Source organism: Eubalaena glacialis, chromosome 2 (assembly GCF_028564815.1).
Source record: "Eubalaena glacialis isolate mEubGla1 chromosome 2, mEubGla1.1.hap2.+ XY, whole genome shotgun sequence".
Lineage (NCBI taxonomy): Eukaryota > Metazoa > Chordata > Mammalia > Artiodactyla > Balaenidae > Eubalaena > Eubalaena glacialis.
This window is the reverse complement of record NC_083717.1, coordinates 128,845,638-128,866,846: the sequence shown is the minus strand read 5'-3', so window position 1 is coordinate 128,866,846 and position 21,209 is coordinate 128,845,638. Positions and strand designations below refer to the sequence as shown.

The following is a 21,209-nucleotide window of genomic DNA, read 5'->3' as shown; positions in this document are numbered from 1 at the left end:
AAACCCACGCACATATGGTCACCTTATTTTTGATAAAGGAGGCAAGAATATACAATGGAAAAAAGACAGCCTCTTCAATAAGTGGTGCTGGGAAAACTGGATAGCTACATGTAAAAGAATGAAATTAGAACACTCCCTAACACCATACACAAAAATAAACTCAAAATGGATCAAAAACCTAACTGTAAGGCCAGACACTATACAAGTCTTAGAGGAAAGCAGAGGCAGAACACTCTATGACATACATCACAGCAAGATCCTTTTTGACCCACCTCCTAGAAAAATGGAAATAAAAACAAAAATAAACAAATGGGACCTAATGAACCTTAAAAGCTTTTGCACAGCAAAGGAAACCATAAACAAGACGAAAAGACAACCCTCAGAATGGGAGAAAATATTTGCAAATGAAGAAACTGACAAAGGATTAATCTCCAAAATTTACAAGCAGCTCATGCAGCTCAATATCAGAAAAACAAACAACCCAATCCAAAAATGGGCAGAAGACCTAAACAGACATTTCTCCAAAGAATATATACAGATTGCCAACAAACACATGAAAGGATGCTCAACATCACTAATCATTAGAGAAATGCAAATCAAAACTACAATGAGGTATCACCTCACACCACTCAGAATGGCCATCATCAAAAAATCTACAAACAATAAATGCTGGAGAGGGTGTGGAGAAAAGGGAACCCTCTTGCACTGTTGGTAGGAATGTAAATTGATACAGCCACTATGGAGAACAGTATGGAGGTTCCTTAAAAAACTAAAAATAGAACTACCATACGACCCAGCAATCCCACTACTGGGCATATACCCTGAGAAAACCATAATTCAAAAAGAGTCATGTACCGCAATGTTCATTGCAGCTCTATTTACAATAGCCAGGACATGGAAGCAACCTAAGTGTCCATCGACAGATGAATGGATAAAGAATTGTGGCACATATATACAATGGAATATTACTCAGCCATAAAAAGAAACGAAATTGAGTTATTTGTAGTGAGGTGGATGAACCTAGAGACTGCCATACAGAGTGAAGTAAGTCAGAAAGAGAAAAACAAATACCGTATGCTAACACATATATATGGAATCTAAAAAAACAATTGGTTCTGAAGAACCTAGGGGCAGGACAGGAATAAAGACACAGACGTAGAGAATGGACTTGAGGACACGGGGAGGGGGAATGGTAAGCTGGGACGAAGTGAGAGAGTGGCATGGACATATATACACTACCAAATGTAAAACAGATAGCTAGTGGGAAGCAGCCACATAGCACAGGGAGATCAGCTCGGTGCTTTGTGACCACCTAGAGGGGTGGGATAGGGAGGGTGGGAGGGAGATGCAAGAGGGAGGGGATATGGGGATATATGTGCATGTATATAGCTGATTCACTTTGTTATAAAGCAGAAACTAACACACCGTTGTAAAGCAATTATACTCCAATAAAGATGTTAAAAAAAAAAAAAAAGAAGGTTTTAAAACGGTGGGCTCTAAAGCAAGATAATGACCTCCTTAGAACCTACTGATTTCAGCTCTTGGGGATTCATGGCGACTAGAGATGCTCCACATATGGCAGGTGCCCTGAGCCAGGTTCAAGTGGCAAATCAGGGCAGGACCAGTGTCCCCTGCCCACCCATGACAGGGGAGCTACTGCAGGTGCTGCCTGAGGGTAAACCTCCTGTGAAGGTGCAAACCTAGGGAGACAGGAAGAAACCAGCACAGTCATAACATTGAGTCGACCTGAGCAAGGACTTGAGCAAGGCTGTGCATGAATGCAGGGACTGGACCTGTGACCTATTTAGTAGCACCCAGGGCAGCACTGTCTCACCACCCATAGAACACCTGGTTCTGGAAAAGGGTCCCGGGAGGTTGGGCAACCATTCAGGGAGGGATGTGTGAAGAGAGAGGGAAAGAGAAAGTGAGAATCTCAACAAAGAAAGACAACCAACAGAAGTCAGCCAACATTACAAATGCAATGAAAATAATAGAATAACCTAAAAAGCGTTTCTGTATTTTCAGGATCCTCAGAGAAGAAGGAAGGAATAACATTCATTTAAAAACTGAAACAAAAAACAGGCGCAAATGAAATTAGAGGTAGATGAAAAATATAATAAATGAAAAATACAGAAACAAAAACTTAGATGAGATCACCTCTAGTCTGTACACACTCAAAAGAGGATTAGAAAACTGAAAAATTACGCTGAGAAAAAACCACTGAGGAGGAGAGAAAAGGTATGAAAGAGCAGTTAAGAGACATGGAGAATACATTGAGAAGCTTCAAAATACATCTAACCAGTTCCTCAAGAGCCAAGAGTTAATGGAAGAGAAGCAATATTCAAAGGGGTGGTTAATAATTTTCAAGAATCAAAGAAATATGAGTCCACAGTTTGAAGACTTACTCTGGGAGGTAAGGTGAATCAATGAAAATAAATCCACAACTATAGTGTGTGATCAAACTACAGAACATTGTAAAAATTACTAGAGAAAAGAAGACAGATTCCTATGAAGGAAATGACAATTGGACTGACAATAGATGCAACAATAGCAACAATGAATGCCAAAAGAAAAAGTATTAATATCTTCCACCTACGCGAGAATATAATTATCTACCTTCCTATTCCCAGCTATTCAGTTATAATAGACTAGGGGAGCTTACTACCCAGAGACTCACTGAAAAAAACAAACAAAAAACTGAAGAATGCATATAGAAACTAATAAAAATATAATAACTGTATATTTAATCCTGAACCATAAAAATAATAACTATTTGGGGTTTTTTTTTAGGTTTAAATAAAACCCTAGACAGCAGTATGAAGAAAGATATGTGGAGTGTACGTACAGGGGGAAGAGAGGAGCAAAGAAATTATTTTCTTATCCAGAAGAGAAGAGATATACTGAATAAACATAGGCTTTATAGAAATTTTTAAAATTATGTATACATGTTAAAACTGTAAGGACAACCACTAAAATAAATGTAATGCATCATATATATTGCAAGCAACAAAGGGAATAAAGGAAAATAGAAAAAAAAATCAACCACACAGAAAGCAGAAAAGAAAAAAAAAAAGCGGCAAAGAAAAAGGGTGGCTGCAGCAGAAGTGTCCAGATGTCTGCCAAAGATTTGTGATCCTCTACCATAGTGAGGAGGAACTGCTGCTGGGAAGTGGCTGTCAGGCCAAGAACTACATTTCCCAGGCCCCTCTTGCTTCTAGGTAGGACCATATGACTAGTCCTCATCAACAAAATGTGAGCAGTAGTGATATAAATAACTTTCAGGCTGATGTGGTTAAGAAGCAGCCTAACCCTTTCTTTCCCTTTCTATGGTGATCCTGGAACCTACATGTTGGGAGTGGCAGCACCGCAAGATGGAAGAAACCTCGATTCCTGAATGACTGTGGGGGGGAGACCATACCCTCTGTGCCACTGATTGGATTTTTACATAACAAAATATATACTTCTATTATGTTAAGCCACTGAGGTTTCCAGGTTCATCTGTAACCTCAGCTGGCACTACCCTAAGTCATACAGATGGTAAGCAGAAAACATAAAATAATTTGACAGAAATAATGTAGGTATATTATCAATCACAAAAATATAAACGGACTAAGCCCAGGGGTTGGCAAACTACACCTGGCAGGCCAAATCTGGCCCTGTGCATTGATTTATGTATTGTCAGTGGCTATTTCTGAGTAGTTACGGCAGAGACTATATGGGTCACAGAGCCAAAAATATTTACTGTCTGGTCCTTTATAGGAAAAGATTGCTGAACTCTGAATTAAACCCATTTATTAAAAAATAGGATGAGAGCAAGTCAATTTTTAAAGATTCAAATAATGCTATTTACCAGAAAACATACTTTTTAAAAATCTCACCAAAGGTTTGCAAATAAGGAAATGGATAAAGATATGTCAAGCAAATACTAACCAAAAGAAAGAATACATAGCAATATTAATATCAGACAATATAAAAGGTAATGCATCAACATTAACAGGGATAAAGTAGTATACTACGTAAGGAGAAAAAGAAAACACCCCAGGAAGATGAAACAATCTTGAACTTGTAAGCACCTAAATATATAAAGCAAAAGTGATAGAACTACAATGAAAACTTCTTCACAATTATAAATTCACAGGCAAATTTCACCACACATCTTTCAGAAACTGATAAATCAAGCCAATAAATTTTAGTTATATTAAAGAAGGAGCAATTAGGAGATCTGAAAGCTGTGACTCCCAATGCAGAATGGGTGGGGGTTTCAGAACCACCTGAGGAACTTTTTCAAATAATACGTTACCCAGAGAGGAGAAAAGGAGAGATCTTCTGAGAACTAATTCAGTACACCTCTGTTACTGTCAGAAAGAGGGGGACCGCTTAGGGATGTTATGTTGTGGTAAAAAGAGGTTGAGAACTGTTAAGTCTTTCTGAAGGTGGTGGACAGTGGCCAACCTCAATGATAAGCACCCTGAAAAGACACATTTGTGATTTATCAAGTACTTAAACCGTTTGCAACATAAGCTTCTGCATGGGTACCAGAGACATCAAAGCACTGGTATAAAAACAAAAAAACCTGTTATGAGAGTGACCAGCTACCTCGCCTGATTTTCTGAGTACTTGTTTCTAATTTTCAAAACATGTCAGAGCTTTGTCTTAGTAGATTCAGCTTAACCAAATATACAGCTGGCCAGGACAGAAAATAGTTTTTAAGGTGTACAAAACAATCTATATATTGACTTAAAATCTTGGCTGCACAGCTTTAGGAAAATTTTACCAATAGACAACCTATTAAAAGGTAATCTACTCCCTCTAAAAGTTCAAAGTTCACTGCACAAGAGAAATTCATTTAATCTAAGGAAACCACAAAAATGAAATTTAACTCTGCCGTAAAATAGAGGAATGTAACGTTCTCATTCAATCAGTCCACCAGTCCACTCGGTTTCCTCTCTAGACCTCGCCTATGGGAAGGAATTTATAATAATGTAGTCAGTATATCAAAATTCCTCTCTAACAAATAAATTCTATGTCCATGGAAGTTTGCAATGAATATATTTTGAGACTACACATTCAAAGGCAAGAGAAAAGAAATTGTGTCTAAATAATGGACTGAGGCACTAGTTCAGAAAATAAAAATACATAATTTCGGAGTAACGAGGAAAACATAAAATACTAGGGAGAGAAGTTCAGTTCTGACATGGCAAACAGGGAATACTACTTATTCTTGAATAGTTAAGTGACATGGTGAAAACGTGAAAGAAGGATTAAAGCAGAAAGAGAGAGGCTAGAAGACCTGGATAGTCCATGCGTGAGTTGATGAGGATGGGGATTTAGAGGAGTGGCCCTAAGAATGAGATTTAATGTGAATGAAGACTGGGGAGGAGGAGCCAACCAGACAGGGAACGACTGGAAGATTGAGAAAAAAAGGAAGGAGAAGGAGGGAGGAGGAAAGAAGGGAAGATGGAAGAACAAAGACTACACTGATTACATTTACAAAACTGGTGCAGGCATGATGACAGGCAAGAGAAGCCTGTATCTATTCGTGGAGGTTACTTTAAGGCTCATTAAATTTAAGATGAAAGATAAAGATCAAAGATAAAAATCAGGCCAGCATTTGAATACAGTGACACTCAAACAGTAGCCCTTAGAGCCCTGCTTCAGAATCCCCTGTGTGCCTATTAAAATGCAGATTTCAGGGCTCCCCTCCAGACCTACTGAACCACAATCCCAGGAATCTGGATTAAATGAATTTAGAGGAGGGAGGTACTGAGGGCACTGGAGTGTCCGCCATTGAACCAGAGATAAGATATGTATACTTTGTAGACCAAACTCCAAGTGGCTGAGCTTACCCAAAGTTATTGAAGAGGAAAGCAGGATCCAAGCACTAAAGCATAGGGGGAAGGGTGGGGAGGGGGGGTCTCAACAGTTATGGGTCACAAAGAGTAGCCAACGAAGGATACAGAAAGAAAGGAGTTTGTGAGCTTAGCAGGAACCAGAATTATACATTATCACAAGGATGAGGGAGTTTGTGGAGAAAGTTCTATTGGGTGCTTGGATGGTTTTTTTTCCTCTGAAGTCCTAGATAATTACATTGGGACTCCTATAGCTGACCAAGAATACAGCTTGAGCCCACTGATAGCATCCTAGACAGTAAGAAAAACCAATAGGCTAATAGTAGGTACACAGTAGATACAAGTAGTAGGACTTTTAAGTCTTAACTTCCCCAAAGTAAGAAAAGATCTTATGTCTCTCATTTTCATCATGTATTTAACAATAACTTATGGGTTTAAAAAAATGATTAAGAAATGTTTACACGGGTGTCTAATATTTTAAGCTTTGGAAGAAAAAAGGTGATTGGCCCCAAGTGTGCTTTTCCTCCCAGTTACAGTATTTCCTTTCCAGTGTTTCTAAATTGTCCTAGTTTCCAAGGTAACAGCCAATGGATATTGGGTTGTGTTTCTCCCAGTTTAAGAGTTGCAGGCAGGTGCCGTTCAGGATGTAGTGAAGGCCTCTGATCCAAATACCCAAATGCTCTTCTTGAATTAATGAGCAAAAAATATTCAATCACTGCAAACCTTTAAGTTGAAAAAGCTTCTCATGGCAACGACAGCAATTTACACACCTGCAGAGCTTTGCAATGCACAGGGCACTTTCCCAAGCATTTCTCATAGATTCTTCCATCAACCCTCAGAGGCGAGCAGAGCAGACACTATTATTTTCTCCCTTCACAGGAAGGTGTATGTCCAAGGGATGTAGCTGGGATTTGAACTCTGACCATCAGGCTCGGGGATCTTTTTATGATACACGAAACACACAATTAATTTAAAAAGGTTTTTTTTCTCTTCAGAAGTAAATATGAGAGGAATACTTGACTGATGTTTTATCTGCAGTTTACATTATCAAATATTTCAATCAGGGTAGGCTCAGTTTTCCTGGTGAATTTGAAGCCTAAATTTCCTGGGAAAACAAAACCCTTCAGCTGCGTGAAGGAACAGAGTCGGTAGGGGAAGTGAACCACAGTGTGGCTAAGGAGATGTGAAATGTAAATGCTTTATACAGTTGGGGTCTTGGTATAAGAACCAAACTCCTACTCACCCTACAATCCAGGGATATATAGAGCCACTCCTGGAAGCAGTGAGGCTGGCCCAAAAGTCCATCTTACATGAGGGCCTGAATGGCCTCCTGAAGGAGTGACTGGAGGCACATAATACAGGTCCAGGGTGTGGGAGGCAGAGTCTGGGTGTCTGTCATTCTGGAATCACCATTCTGGAATGATTCAGGACTAAAGATACAAAGAGCAAATTAAAACAAAGAATTATCTTACTAACGTCTCCCTGAGACCCTAAGAACCCAAAGCAACACTGTTTTGTGGCACTAGTTGTGCTGAAGGGCAGTGTGAGAGCACACTGGAGTGTAGAAGTTATTTCTGAAATAGCCCCTGTGTGAGCAGAGGCCTTCTTACCATGGAGTAAATGGGATAGAGTCATGGGACTATTATCTGCTCATAGCTGTTGCAGCTTTTTTATACATTAATTCATTCAGAAAGTATTTATTGAGGTCAGACTTTGTGACAGGTAGTTGGGATACAGCAGTGAGCAAAACAAATGAAGTCCTACTCTTTGGAAGTTTTATTCTAGTGGGGGAAGATAGAAAAAAACAAACAAATAAATTGTGTGATGGACACAGATGCCATGGAAAAAACTGAAGCAGGATACAGGAGATGTGGCTTTCACAAAACACAAGTTGTGTGTCCATTTTAAATGTTTCTATAAATCAACAAAAATCCACTAGATTAATTTTACTAGTTGTGATCACCGAGGAACATTTCATAATGATAACAGGATCAATTCCTCAAGAAGACATAGCAATCCTAAATGTGTATATAGCTAACAACAACATTTGCTTCAAAATATATGAAGCAAAAACAGTTGGAACTGAAAGACCAAACAGAAAACTCCATAATTATAGCTAGAGACCTCAACAGTCCTCACTCAATAATTGATGGAAGAAGTACAAAAAATCAGTAAGGATATATATGATTCTTTTTTTATAAAGCATTTTTTAAATTAATTCATTTATTTATTTATTTTTGGTTGCATTGAGTCTTCGTTGCTGTACGCAGGTTTTCTCTAGATGTGGTGAGTGGGGGCTACTCTTTGTTGTGGTGTGAGGGCTTCTCATTGCGGTGGCTTCTCTTGTTGCATAGCATGGGCTCTAGACGCATGGGCTTCAGTAGTTGTGGCACGTGGGCTCAGTAGTTGTGGCACACAGGCTTAGTTGCTCCTCGGCATGTGGGATCTTCCTGGACCGGGGCTCAAAACCGTGTCCCCTGCATTGGCAGGCGGATTCTTAACCACTGCGCCACCAGGAAAGTCCCAAGGATATACATGATTTGAACAACATTATCAACTAACTTGACCTATTAACATTTATAGAACACTCCAGCCAACAACTGCACATTGTTTTTCTACCCACATGGAACATTCACTAGGCATAGAACCTGGGCTGTAGAACAAGTCTCAGTAAATTTAAAATAATTGAAACCATACCTCAAGGGAGTTAAATTAAAAAATAATACAAAGATATCTAGAAAACCCCCCAAATATTTGGAAACTAAAAGTAAGCATCTAAATGATCCATGTGACAAAGAAAAAAAAGATAAAAAGTAAATATTTTTAACTAAATGAAAATATAAACACAGCACATTAAAATGTGTGGGGTAAACATACTCTTGGATTGGAAGAATTAATATTGCTATAATGGCCATACTACCCAAAGCAACCTACAGATTTAATGTGATCCCTATCAAATTACACATGACATTTTTCATAGAACTAGAACAAATAATCTTAAAATTTATATGGAACCATAAAAGACCCAGAATTGCCAAAGCGATCCTTGAGGGAAAAGAACAAAGCAGGAGGCAAAACCCTCCCAGACTTTGGACAATACTAGAAAGCTATAGTAATCAAAACAGCGTGGTATCAATGGAACAGAATAGAGAGCCCAGAAATAAATCCACACACCCATGGTCAATTAATCTTCAACAAAGGAGGCAAGAATATACAATGGGGAAAAGACAGTCTCTTCAGCAAGTGGTGTTGGAAAAGTTGGACAGCCACATGTAAATCAATGAAGTTAGGACACTCATATCATACAAAAAAATGAACTCAAAATGGCTTAAAGACTTAAATATGACATGACACCATATGTCTTATAGATATACATAGTGTCTATAAGACACTGTATGTGTCTTATAGACACAAAACTATAATTCAAAAAGATAAATGCACCTAGAAGAAAACATAGGCAAAACATTCTCTGACATAAATCGTAGCAATGTTTTCTCAGGTCAGTCTCCCAAAGCAACAGAAATAAAAGCGAAAAAAAACAACTGGGACCTAATCAAACTTACAAGCTCTTGCACAGCAAAGGAAACCATAAACAAAATGAAAAGACAACCTACAGAATGGAAGAAAAGATCTGCAAACAATGCAACTGATAGGGCTTAATTTCCAAAATATACAAACGGCTCAAACAACTCAGTAACAAAAAACCAAACAACCCAATCAAAAAATGGGCAGAAGACCAAAATAGACACTGTTCCAAAGAAGACACACAGATGGCCAAGAGGTACATGAAAAGATGTTCATCATCACTAATTATTAGAGAAATGCAAATTAAAACTACAGTGAGGTATCACCTCACACCAATCAGAATGGCCATCATCAAAAAGTCTACAAATAATAAATGGTGGAGAGGGTGTGGAGAAAAGGGAACCCTCTTACACTGTTAGTGGAATGTAAATTGATGCAGCCATTACGGAAAACAGTATGGAGATTCCTCAAAAAGCTAAAAATAGAGTTGCCATATGATCCAGCAATCCCACTCCTGGGCATATACCCAGACAAAACTATAATTCAAAAAGATAAATGCACCTCTATGTTCACAGAAACACTATTTACAATAGCCAACACACAGAAACAACCTAAATGTCCATCGACAGATGAATGGATAAAGATGTGGTGTATATATACAATGGGCTATTAGCCATAAAAAAGAATGAAGTAATGCCATTTTCAGCAACATGGATGGACCTAGAGATTATCATACTAAGCGAAGTAAGTCAGAAAGAGAAAGACAAATAGCATATGTTATCACTTATATGTAGAATCTAAAATACAACACAAATGAACAAATCTATGAAACAAAACAGACCCACAGCCAAAGAGAACAGACTTATGGTTCCCAAGGGGGAGGGGGGAGGCGGGTGGGGAAGGGAAGGATTGGGAGTTTGGGATTAGCAGATGCAAACTAGTATATATAGGATGGATAAACAATAACTTGTATGGATTACAATAACTTGCAATGGATTATCCATACACTTGTATAGTGTATGGATATACACTACTGTATAACACAGGGAACTATATACAATACCCTGTGATAAACCATAATGGAAAAAAATATGAAAAAGAATATATATGTGTGTAACTGAGTCACTTTGCTGTATGGCAGAAATTAACACAACATCGTAAATCAACTATACTTAAATAAAATTTTTTTAATTTTTTTAAAAAATGTGTGGGGTACAGCTACAGCAGCTAAAATTGCCTAGAAGCAAATTTAAATGCTTCTATTAGAAAAGAAGGTCTAAAATTAATAATCCAAATTTCCACTATAAGAAACAAGAGAAAGAAGTGTATATTAAAGCTAAAGTAAATATAAGGAAGGAAATAAAGAGTAGAAATTAACATAGAAATGAACAAGCAATAGAAAAAAAAATGAAACCAAAACTGGTGGGAGTTTTTGGCAAAATACAACAAAATTAATAAAATTCTAGCCAGACAAATTAAGAAAATAGGAGAGAAAACACAAGTTACCAACATCAGGAACAAAAGAGGAGACCTCATTACAGATACTAGAGAGATTAAAAGAAAAACAAGGTAATATTATGAAAAACTTCATGCTGCTGCTTTAGGACAAAACTAGTCTTTTCCTGAAAACACAGAAGCATGTACACAGTTACAATTCTCTGAAACTACTGCTTCTCAGTGTAGTCTCAACCATTTATAATAATTATAACTTTTAACCAAAATAACTTCTATTTTGCATAGAAGACTGGGGGGGTGGATAATGTGAACTGTCACACCCCAGCATTTTATCAGACTAGCAGAGCTCATGAATTCACATAACACAATCTACAGTCACTAATATTCCATATACAACTTCTCAAAATGGTAGAAATGAACGTGTTCATTAACATGAACCAAAGATATAGTTTTTCTGTAGTATATAAAAATAAGAAGCTAAGGTATATAAAATTTAAATTATGCTTAATAATTAATACTTTAGTGTTCGATCTTACTTGCAAATGATCTAGGTATCCAATAATTTTCCATTAATTAACCCAATCTAATGCCAATCCAAGATTTAACTTACCTAGATCTTGGAAATTTATCTTTAAGCTGATATAATTACTAATTAAACAAAGTACATCAGAATAAGGATTTAATTTGGTCAAACACAAATTTATATTTTTCATAAGCAAAGCATTAAATGGAAGTAATGATAGCTTACTTGACCTGTAAACATGTATAAGTTTAGAAAAAACATACCCAAGTATTAAAAAAAGTACACTTGCATTATATGTAATACTGATAAATCAGAGAAGACACAGCTATTTTTATTAATCTATCCCTTCTTTTTTTGCAGTTTGCGCAAGAGACTTTAACTGGTTTAGTGGGCAGAAGACTGGAAAATCTGTTTAGGAAGCAAGGCTACTGGTGATAAAGACTCTACCCCTGGCTGATTCTGATTACAGGGAAATGATGCTGACTGGGAGATCCAAGAATCAGGATTATGATGAGTTGCAGAATCTACATTTTGAAATAGTCTCCTACCACATTCATTCTACCAGGATTAAAAGGTCCTACCGCAGTCTTGGTCTTCTTGAAAAACTGGAAGTGGAGAAATCCACATCATGGGTTCTAGTTTTAGTTTCAGGAGGTCTCCATTCAATAAAATTGGAGGAATTTTTCTCTCTCCCTTGATTTGTTTCCATGTCCTCTTCATCACCAGTGACAATTGTCTCACACTTCCCTTCTGAGAAGCCAATTCTTCTGAGGAAGGAAGAATTTTGGAATCATTTCATTGTAGCTCCTAATTTTTTGATGATATAAATGTTATGGTTCTTTGATCAGCTGCCACTAGTACAGAAGGTTGGGAGGCTGTACAGGTTCGATAAAAAGATCATCATCATTATCTTCCACTGATGAGTTCTGAAATTTATTAGACCTAGAAAGTAAAGGATTAGGTGGACCACTAAATGAATTTCCTACATTCATGAGACTAGACACAGATATTTAATGAATGAATATGTGAATGGTCCTCACTGACTCAGCCCGCCTGGGAAACTGCTCATTTCCCTCCCTAATTAATCAGTGGCCTCTGCTTTCCCAGGACATCCCCTTAGAACACTCCACACAGGCAACCACAGGTTCCAGACACTTGGCTGCTCTTATGGAAAGTTCCCTCCTCTATTCTGGACCCACACTCACAGCTATTTTTAACCCACAGATTGGGTTAAAAATAAACCCAAGCAATGATAACAGCTTCCTGCCTTAGCCCTTCTAGAAAGGGTATCACAGTTTAAAAAGGATGTTTTAGAATTTGAGTAAAAATGCAGTGCTCTAGTGACTAGAAGAACATTCAGCCATCAAGGCTGGGAAGAGTTCATCTGAGTCAGGCCTTCTGGATCATCTCACACACCGTCTACTCTTCATGCCCTTCCACACCTCTGAGCTTTTATGGTGTGACTTCCCTTGGCTTCTCATCAACCCTGCCCACCTGGTGAAATGTCACCTCAAAAGTATCTTCTCTAGCTCTCCTGGTTAGCAACTCTCACCTGTTTCCATAGCAAGAGTTTATGACTGTACTATGACCTATCATAATTATATATGTTGTCCTCTACTCGCCCATATGCATTAAGCCCAACAAGATGGGCAGGAATTTCTGAATTCAAGAATCGACTGGGAGAATAAGGAGGCAGGAGAGAATCAGAGAGATGGCAGCAGAAGGACTCAGATGGCATTGCTGGCTTTGAAGATGGAAGGGGCCACAGGCCACAAAATGCAGGTGACCTCTAGAAGCTGAAAAGGTGAAGAAACAGATTCTTCCCTAGAACTTCCAGAAAAGAAGTCAGCCCTGCCAACAGATTTAGCTCAGTGAGATCCATGTCAGACTTCTGATGACCTCCAGAATTGTAGAATAATAAATCTGTTGTTTTAAACCAAAAAGAAAAAAAAAAAAAAAGAATGCACTGTTTTACTCTCCAGTTTATGCTGCTTATCTTGATTCTGACAAATCCTATTTTTTCAGCAGTTACCGGCAACATCCCCATGAAAGCATGAGGGCTTCTCAGGGAAGAATTACGGTCTGAGCCAGTGCTAAAAGCTGTGATTTCAGGTGGCTAGGGTCTCAGCACCACTCACCAGTCTTTTCACCCACAGTGCTCCTCTTTTCCCAAGTGCCCTATTGGATATCTTATTTAAATCAAACTTTCCCAAATTTTTGAGTACCACCTTTGGGATTTTTGCCATATCAAAGTAGCACCTGAGGTAATAGTAACTGAAGCCCTTTCTTCAAATTAACTTAATTTTTAAACAGTATTTTTGCTTTATAAGTAATATCCATAAAATATTAGGTTTGATGTGTTAATTGTTTTTTTCCAATACACATTTAAAAACAAAACTATTAAAATGAAAAAAAACCTTTGCATTAAAATAAACTCATAACTATTAAACTTTTAAAAACAACTCTGCCTACGTACTCACGAAAATCGCCTCCAAGTACATCAGTGACTTAGCTCCTCCACTTTGTGAAATACTTTCCTAAGCCTTTGCTACCCTCCCCAGGCCTTCTACCCAAACCTAGCCCTTCATCCTCAGCAGGCTCCCTCACCTCCTAGATTCTTAAAAAGAGAATCCATCAGACTTGAAATACATCAAGCATCTCCCTGTATCTTCCCACTCCATACATACCCCTGAAAGCACACCTGTATCTGCTCTCATCTTTGTTTCTTCCTGCTCTGCTCTCAGAAGAGGAGCCTGACCTTCTTTCTGTTAAAGAAATGTCTGAAGCCCATCCTGATGCACTGCCTCAAGGATCTTACCATTAAAAAAGTCTAGTTTGCCAAGGATTTACCTAAATTATGTGCACTTGAATTCTTTAAATGATTCTGAGCTGATTTCTTTTAAAATAGTTTTAAAATCTGGCACATTTTAAATCTCAGAAATTCCATTTCCTTATTTTCTGAGAATTACAGGTATATTATATTTAAATAAGCACTTATTTATCTCATAAGTCAATCAGAACAGGACTTCTTTAATTTAGGAAATTTTATAATCTAATAATACCATCTGGATTCAGGAAAGCGTTACACATCCATACAATGAGACATAAAGACCTTTCCGAATTATAGACATGTAGACATACAGACACAGAGTTTATAGTTCCAATTTTAAAATTTCAGTCATGAGTCAAGAGTAAACACAAAAGCACAAAAAATTTACTGGTTAAGCTATCAAAGAGCTGTTCTCCTTCTTGGTGGAATACAACATTCTTAACTTATTTGAGCCCAAATAAATGAATAAGCAAACAAACAAGACTAACAAACTAGTTTCTCTGTTGTCTCTCACCCAACAGAGAAAAGATCTCTACAAATCATTAATCCATTCACATGTTCTGGTCAGAACATAACACCAAATTCCTAATCGTTGCTACCAAGAGTGGGCAATGACATTGCTGTAAGCAAAACAAAGACAAACCACAAAATTAATAGAGAACAATATTAAAACTAGAAAAACAGAGAGTAAAGCGAAGTTGTTGTCATTTTGAGAGCCAAAAAAAAAGATGTGTCTGGGCGTTAAGCAACCCATGAGCTGCATTTCTCTAGTCAGAACTATACCTAGTTTTGTTAGGTGAATCCATTGGGCAACTCAGTAGAAGATCTCCAAACTGTTAAAAGACATTTGGAAAAAAAAAAGGTAAAAATCATGCCTCTCATACAGATATAATATGAACATGTGTTAAAGGTTGTATTGAATGTATTAATCAATGAAGAAACAAGGTAGATATTGTAACTAGCTCAAAGGAGAAATCAAAAACCACAAACTTATATAGAGTAAAGGAATGTTGAAATGAATCTGCAAATGGAAGCAAAACAAGCACAGTGGTAGAGAGAAGTCAACTGAACCTCTACTGGTCAGGACAGATTTTGCATGTCTATAAACAAGAATTATTTTGTGTTGCTATCAGTTATCTACAATTTACAGAGTTTTAAGATAGTTTCCACAGATTTGGAATCAGATAACCCTAATCAGATAACCCTGGGGGATTGTCTAGATTCTAGATAATGCAGTTGTCCACCTGGGCACAAATTTTTCCCATACAAGAGACACCTCTCCCATGAAAACAGAAGAAACAGGGATGTATGTGAATATAAGTAAACCTGCAACAAGGACAAGAAATTAAGGAAGCTCATCTCTGATAAGTCTCTTGTGCATGCTTTCCCCTCTGCCCCCTTCCCACTGCCCCCGTAAAACAGAACATGAGATTATCTGCTACTACAAATTAAAGGAGCTGGTTGCTATGAAAGGGCTCCATGCACAAAAATATCTCACACCAGCCTTACCACAGTGACTTTCTCATTTCACTAAAAGTAGCCTTTAAGACACAGATAGGTCATCTGGGAGATATGCTGTATCATCCTTTGCCTTGGCACTGGCCAATCCTCTGGGAATCTATCTCTAGGCAAGTTTGGGAAACACTGCTCTATCACCTTTTAGTTTATGGGGTTAGCCAGAAGAGCCCTGAAAAGATGAAACCCAGGACTAGTAAGTTCTGAAAGGTCCTTGGAGTTCTTTCTAGGTGGGGTATTTAGGAGGTGTCCTGGGGAGTCAATGGGTGCAACATGAGGGAAGGGGGAATGGCCATAAAAGGGAAGGAATAGCAAAGGAAGGGGGCTAGTGGGGAACTCCAACAAGCTTTTTCAGTAGAGAGACTCAGAGAAATGGAGAACAATTAAATCAGAACCTTCAGGGGAGGGCTCTGGCACTGATACTTTAAAAAGGTCTCATGAGGGCTTCCCTGGCGGCGCAGTGGTTGAGAGTCTGCCTGCCAATGCAGGGGACACGGGTTCGAGCCCTGGTCTGGGAGGATCCCACATGCCGCGGAGCGGCTGGACCCATGAGCCACAATTACTGAGCCTGCGCGTCTGGAGCCTGTGCTCCGCAACAAGAGAGGCCGCGACAGTGAGAGACCCGCGCACCGCAATGAAGAGTGGCTCCCGCTTGCCACAACTGGAGAAAGCCCTCGCGCAGAAACGAAGACCCAACACAGCCATAAAAATTAATTAATTAATTTTTAAAAAATTATTAAAAAAAAAAAAGCTCTCATGATGATTACAAACTGCAGCCCAGGTTGATAACCTCTGTTCCCCAGCTGAAGTTCACCAATTTCACACCAGGTAAAGCTGGTCACTGATACTGTGGTTCTAAGTGACTCATCTGTTCCCTGTTCAAGAGGATGTGAGCATTCTGGTTGAGCTTCCTCTTCTTTTTAATTAGAGCAAAATTCCTAAAGAGGAAATGACTTGTGGGTTTTGCCTGTTTCAACTGAGTCACATCACTGAATGTTCCCTTTCTGTGAATAAAAAGAAAAAGAATAAGATAGATTTTCTGCTTATCAGTGTGTGCTATCCTGTTGTTGCAGCAAAATGAGCAGGACTCAGAAATGTGTCTGTAAAATGACAGGCTTGAAGTCTTTATTCTTTTCTAAGCTATTGCAAGAAGTATGACCTAGTAATACTACAAGTGGTACAGTAGAAAGAGAAATGAATTTGGCCTCAGAAGACGGTAGGACCAGTGCCAGTACTGCCCGGGGAAATCACTACACACTTACCTCAGCCTCAGTTTCATTCTCTGAAAAATGAGATTTTCTATCTCTTTGGATCTATAATGCCACTGATTGTAAGATGCACCACAGTTTTACATACCACTAAGAAAACACAGATGATTGTTTTATTCCACTGTTAATGTAAATAGTTAGAATTATTATGACAGCATTTACTGGTAACAGAGTCCAAATGTTCCAGAATATAAAAATAAAACGCTTTTTTTCCTTGTTAAAAAGTCGGATAAGTTGACAAAAATCCTTTAAATCAACCTTTTCTAAAGTCTGTTTGTTAAAAAATGCCTACTGAGACTCCTCATGTGAGACCTTAAGATACAAAAAATTATGTAACTAAAAAGCCACCTTCCTCAGAACGTTCCTATATGACTTCCAAAAGATGTGTTTAAAGATCACTATCTCCCCATAAAAAAGCAATTGGAGACTTACACATACTTAACCAGTGATAAGAACAAGAATTGTTTTTGTCAAAATCTAAATATGGGATCTTAAATATTTTGTAGTTTGGCAGAAGCCAATAGGGTTTCAATGCTGCAAATGTGTAGTGTGAAAACATGAGGGTGATTACAAAGGCATAAGGTGAACTGGGTAAATATGCTCAGTTAGTGAGGTATTCGATGTAGCTGGGAGGAGGGACAGGACAGAGAAAGAAGAAACAGGAGGAGAAGAGTAGGAGAACACAAGAGTTTGGAGGGGGGGGGGGAAGACAACTGTGTAACAGAAAGGCGAGAACAGAGTAAGGAAATCTAAGATGTTAATTTGAACACCTCCAGCAACTGTCCTCCTGGGTGAGGCGTTCAATAAATGTATAGCCTGACAGAAAACATTCAGAAAATATCCAGAAAAGAAACAGCCTGCCTTCAAATAGTGATATGGGTGGGTGGGGCTATTTTTCTTATCCAATTGATTCTACCCAAGAAAAGTGTAGCTAAAGAAAAGCAGACTGTGTGAGGGAGGTGGTGTCTAGAGACCCGTTGCTGGCTCCATAAGAGCCTCTTAGCAGTAAGGAGACAGAAACTGGGCTCCAATCTAGCCTAAGCAAGAAAGGCAATTTGTTAGCTCATGTAACCAAACCACGGAAAGGACTGAACGATCAATGACACTCTTCCTTCATTTCTTTTCCTGGTCTTTTTCTCTCAATTTCTTCCTTGGGGTACAGAAGTTGGACACCAAGGGCCTTGGGTTTACATCCTTATAGCTCATGAGCCAGGGGTTAAAAACAAACCAACAAACAGACCGCCAGACCCTCTACCTGGGCAACGTTCATCAGTGTATTCTAAAATCATTAAGTGAAAGATGTATGGGAAACTTGATAATGGAGGGATCAGGCTACTGACCTCACCTGAACCCACTGGTGCAGCCGGACATTACCTGCCTTATGTTGAGATGCAATAGGAAGGATACGCCCTACCAATGGGCCTCTAAAGCTTAAGAAATAAATTAAACCAGGACCTAATTATGGCTTTAGATCTAACTACAAACTTTCAAGAAACATGGAGGATAGAGAAACAAGTTAAACGACATCATCAGTAATACATGAGCCAAATGAAAGAAATGTTACGTTTCATGGTGCAAGTATCCGGTTTCCCCAGCAAATCAAGAGCGTGAAGAGAAATGGCGGTGGGGAGAGGGCGGTAGTGGAGAGGGGGCTTTAGGAGATTAATAGAGACCTAAGAGGCATAGCAACCAAACACCATGTGGGAGGACGGAAACCTCGTTTGGATCCTTACGACAAACCACCAATAAAAGGCATCTTTAAAACAATCAAGGAAATTGGAACGTAGAGTGAATATTAGGTGACATTAAGGAATTACCTTAACTCTTCGAGGTGTGATAATGGCTGGGTGATTACTTTTTTTTTTTTTTTTTCCCAAGTACTCATCAAAGGAAGTTTAAGTGGGAAACGACGTGCTCTGAAGTGCGGCACCACCCAGGCGGCTCACTCCGCACCACGGCCGCCTCACGCACCGCGCGGGTCCCGCTCGCTCGCCGGGTCCTTGAGGGCGCCGCGCGCAGGGCAGTCCGCCGCGCGCAGGGCAGTCCGCCGCGCTCGCCACTCCCGGCATGCTCCGCGGGCCGAGCGCCCCAGCGGGAGGACCCAAAGGCCTGGACCTGGGACCCGCGACGGGGCCACTTACCCAAGGTGCCCCGGGCGCTCATTTGCATGTCGCTCCGACAGATGAACCCGACAGATCGTCGCGGTCTAGCGACTACAGCACCAAATGTGCGAGCCTCATGAGTGGGGCTCGATATCAAATTTCCTAAACTTCAGCGATCGCCGGGAAGACGCTCAGTTCAGTCACTATAAGTGTAAGAGTCAAGAGGCGCCGTGCTTTATATAGGCTGTGGGAAAGGAAAATATTGTGCTCGCTTCGGCAGCACATATACTAAAATTGGAACGATACAGAGAAGATTAGCATGGCCCCTGCGCAAGGATGACACGCAAATTCGTGAAGCGTTCCATATTTTGTGCCCTTCCCCACCGTCCCGACCCCTTTGCTGATTAACACAAAAAACACTGGGGTTTTGAGAGGCAGCTCTGGAAGCCCGCTCTGAGGCCTCCTGCAAGGTTCTCCCACCAGATAGATACTCCTTCCTCCCAAGGTCGATTCTAGCTCAATGGCCTCCCGGCATGCCCGCGACCGACCTGTCTCATTTCTATTATTAAATTACCTAGATAATCTTGCTGTCTGCAGTCGAATGCTTGTTACTATTGCTTAAAATCTGCTTATGGTTTGGGCAATTAACTTTTCTCTTACATTTCCCATCACTGAATCCACCCGATTTAGGTAAAGCGGCATTTTGAGTGCTCCTTAGAAGTCAGATAAAAATGACTTCTTAGGAAAGCAGATCAGAATGGGCTTGCTGCTTCTAGCCAGTTTTCAACTGGTGCTGGAGCTCTAGGATCCACAGGCACCGGCCAACATTGATCTCATCCGGTATAACCACTCCATGGTAACAGTCCCTGCTTTTGTGTAGCTCAGTCTGAGAGCGCAGGAACTCCGGTCTAAAACGACCAAAGAATGTCACAAAGTAGGCCCAAGATTTGTGCACTGCTGTTGCTTACTTCCTTTAGCAAGGATTCATTAACTTCGCAATAATTCAGTGATTTAATAATTTAGAAATGATTTGGTAAGGACTCATTGAGCGATTCATGTGTCAGTCTTTAGTGAATAAGAGCTAAACCCACCTCGGCCTCTGGAGTTTGTGTTGTTAAGGGAGACAGACCATAAATAAGGCGATTTCAGAACTTTCAAGTTCTATGAAGGAAATGCAAGTTGACATTTTCTCATTTCCAAGATACGTAGAAACGACATATTTGCACATAAATTCCCAGGTGTACAACTCGGCTTCATTCACATTTCATACATTGTCTTACACGAATATTTTTATAGTGAAAAATCACCATATGATTTTCACTATAGTGAATATCACTTAATTTCAGCCTTAAGTGCCAGACGTTGTGCTTCTGACCCATAGCCTTTCCTTTGGAGCTGATGAACAAAGGGTGTCCGGACGGTGGGAAAGGGCACAAAATATGGAACGCTTCACGAATTTGCGTGTCATCCTTGCGCAGGGGCCATGCTAATCTTCTCTGTATCGTTCCAATTTTAGTATATGTGCTGCCGAAGCGAGCACAACGATGTCTCCGCCCACAGCCTATATAAGGTACGGGAGTTTCTCGCTTCTTTCACTTATGGTGACTGAATTGGCGTCTTCCCAGCGACCGCCGAACGTTTAGGGAAATCTGATGTCGCGCAACCACTGAGCAGGCTCGCACGTTTGGTGCTATGACTGCTAAACCGCGAGGCCTGTTGGGTTCACCTTTCAGAGGGACATGCAAATGAGCGCCCGGGGCACCTTGGGTAAGGGGCCCCGTCGCGGGCCCCAGGTCCCGGGCTGTGGGTCCTCCCGCGCGGGCGCTCGGCTTGCGGAGCATGCCGGGAGTGGCGAGCGCGGCGCCCTCGAGGACCCGGCTAGCGAGCTGGACACGCGCTCTCTGAGGCGGCCGCGATGCGGAGTGGGCCACCCGGCTGGCGCGATTGAGGCGGCCCTGGCGGCCTGCCTGGAACAAGCGGCGCCTCTCCCAAGTCTCTCTAAGGTTTGCGAATCGGTTGGCTTGCTGGGCCACCAGGACGCTGGGTCACTAGGGTTCTGGATCGAGCTCGGGTCCTCCCAGCAAAATATGGAACGTGTCACCGATATTTCACCCATGACATAAGAGTCTTGTGCCAGTTCCA

General features: G+C 40.1%; 1 protein-coding gene and 2 non-coding genes across 11 annotated transcripts in view; 1 reads left to right on the top strand and 2 right to left on the bottom strand.

Moving 5' to 3' along the window:
* The window catches only part of AKAP6 (A-kinase anchoring protein 6), a 570,108-nt gene extending 551,103 nt beyond the window's left edge, over window positions 1-19,005 (bottom strand). For 6 of the 9 annotated variants that reach the window (XM_061180767.1, XM_061180765.1, XM_061180774.1 and 3 more), the window contains exon 1: window positions 18,783-19,005. The gene's annotated coding sequence lies outside the window, so the exon portion shown is untranslated. Of the gene's footprint in view, window positions 1-7,092; window positions 7,172-11,933; window positions 12,120-18,782 lie in introns of those variants that run through there. The other 3 variants (XM_061180772.1, XM_061180766.1, XM_061180771.1) reach the window with 3 other exon arrangements.
* Window positions 19,006-19,331: 326 nt separating this feature from the next.
* On the top strand, window positions 19,332-19,438 carry LOC133086413 (U6 spliceosomal RNA). Its single transcript, XR_009700168.1, has one exon. It is a non-coding gene; the product is annotated as a U6 spliceosomal RNA (small nuclear RNA).
* A 1,062-nt stretch (window positions 19,439-20,500) lies between these two features.
* On the bottom strand, window positions 20,501-20,607 carry LOC133086401 (U6 spliceosomal RNA). The gene has a single exon (XR_009700157.1). It is a non-coding gene; the product is annotated as a U6 spliceosomal RNA (small nuclear RNA).
* Window positions 20,608-21,209: the final 602 nt, after the last annotated feature.